Source organism: Limulus polyphemus, unplaced genomic scaffold (genome assembly GCF_000517525.1).
Source record: "Limulus polyphemus unplaced genomic scaffold, Limulus_polyphemus-2.1.2 Scaffold239, whole genome shotgun sequence".
Taxonomy (NCBI): Eukaryota; Metazoa; Arthropoda; class Merostomata; order Xiphosura; family Limulidae; genus Limulus; species Limulus polyphemus.
This window is the reverse complement of record NW_013665849.1, coordinates 184,384-186,778: the sequence shown is the minus strand read 5'-3', so window position 1 is coordinate 186,778 and position 2,395 is coordinate 184,384.

Here is a 2,395-nt window from a genome sequence, read left to right as displayed (position 1 = left end):
AGGTAGGTAATAGGTCTTTAGATCTGAATATATTTTGTATTTTGAAAGGTGATTTAAATATAATTATTCTTGAAATTTGCGACTTCACTATGAAACTTTGCTTACCTAAAAAAAATAACGATCGGTCTTTATGGGTACTTGTCAACAGTGTAGGGTTTCTTTGAGGGTTCAAATTTGCGAGAAATGAACTCGCATGTTAGGACTTGAATAAAATTCATGGGATAACCATTGTTTATTAGAATGTCCTGTAAGATGGTGATTTAGGTACGAAGAGAGAGGTGGTTAGAACAGATGTTATATGCTCTACTGAGAAGACTCATTATAAGGTTACGTTTAAAGGAATTCGGAGTAAAACTGTCGAATCGATTATGTAAGCCTGTATACGTTTTTTTACGATAAACAGATGTTGTAAAATGGTTATTTGACCTGCTGATTTGGATATCAAGAAAATACAATTTACTCTTTTCTTTTTTGTTTTTCAGTTTCATAAGTAAAATTAATGTTCGGGTGTTTCGAATTTAAGTAATCCAAGAATTGTTTCATGTGATTAGAGCTTCGAAAGAGTTAAAACGTAGCATCAAGATACCTTCTACATATATCCGGTTTGTATTCAGGAGCACATGTGTCTAACTAAGAACGCTCTTAGTTACAAAGGAATATCATGTGTCACATTGCTTAGCTTTGGCAATGGCTTGACCACTCAAAAATTGCTTTATATGTCAATGTTGAAACTAGTGCTATTAGGAATACGTTCCAATGAAGGCTTAATAATACAAAGTTGTTCCTGATACCTTCCAGTGTTACAAACCTTTGTTAACAGATGGCGTATTCCTGCTAATTTCAAGCCAGGTAGATCTTAAAAATAAACGATTCACACACAGAAACAAGGACTTGTTTTATTCCATATTGTGATAACAATTAACAAAACTAGATAAACTACTGATAAAATATAAAGTTAAACACTTGGTATTTATATACAACACATTGATTTAATTGTATGATCGCTACTATTTCAGTTTTGTAAGCATCAATAAATTAAATTAAAGAACGAAACATACAATTTCTACATGGAAAGGCTTTCTAAGATTTTCCTTCTTATCCATACCATGTAAAGCACATGACAAAGACTATCAGGTCACAGCCGTCGGCCTGTCCAAAAATCGATTATGGCTTTAGACTCAAGAAGTACTGGAAGCGTATGATTTCCCCAAAATGGGGCCGAAAGCCGCATGTTTATTATATGAATGTTTATTATTACACTCGATCAACATGAATATCTTGTTGATTGTAAGGCTATTTCTATGGATTTCAATCCATCCAATTTAAACCAGAGTAATAGAAATAAAGGAGAAGGATGAAGAAATCCCAGGGCTCTTAAATTATTTGTATTTTCTCACTATAGGGAATTTTTTAACAGATATATTAAGAAAAAACATTCAAAGGTGGATCCTAAAACTAGCGTCCAATAAAACAGTTTTAGTCGTTTATCAGGTCTTTTTTTTTTAGAAATATTTTCTATTTAGATGATAACGCACGTGCGGACAAACGTCGAGAAGGAATTCTGCATCACTTGGCCAATTTTGAAAAGATAATACAATTATCAAGTAAAAACCATAAATGCAGACAGAGGACGCAACGAGGAATAAAATTCCTAAATTAGCATACAATTATTTCCTTTTACCAGTACTTGAAAGAAAGAACTTAAGAAAGCCACTGGGAAGATATGAAGTTTTCACCGACTGTTAATATAATTAGTCTTAAAAACAGGAAATACATAGAAAGGTTGTTAACGCCGGATGACGAATAACAAGTTCGATTCTGTTTCCAATTTGCTTTTACATCTAAAGATTTGGTTTGGTAGTTGTTAAGCGTAAAGCTGCACAACTGGCTATCTGTACTCTGCACACCACGGGTATCGAAACTCGATTTTTAGCGTCGTAAACCTGAGACTTACATCTAAAGAAAAATGAGGGCTAAATCAAAGGTATTTCAGTATTTAGTTTAAAAACTTTTCTCCCCATTTTACTGAAATATGTTTTTAATCTATTTTATTAGTTTTTTCTTGCAGTATTTATTTATCGCATATATTATTGTTTCTTATTTAATCCTCATTTCATATAACTCTTCGACATCGTTTACTTCCTTATGATTTTTTTCGTTATTTTTTCAAAATAACTAATAATTGGATAACTTCAAAAAAAGGAAAAAAAGAGAGTAAAGTTTGTCCTATTAGATAAGTTATTACAGACGGGCTCGGCATGGCCAGGTGGTTAGGGCGCTCGAATCGCAATCTGTGGGTCGCGGGCTCGAATACCCGTCACACCAAACATGCTCGCCCTTTCAGCCGCGGGAGCGTTATAATGTGACGGTCAATCCCACTATTCGTTGGTAAAAG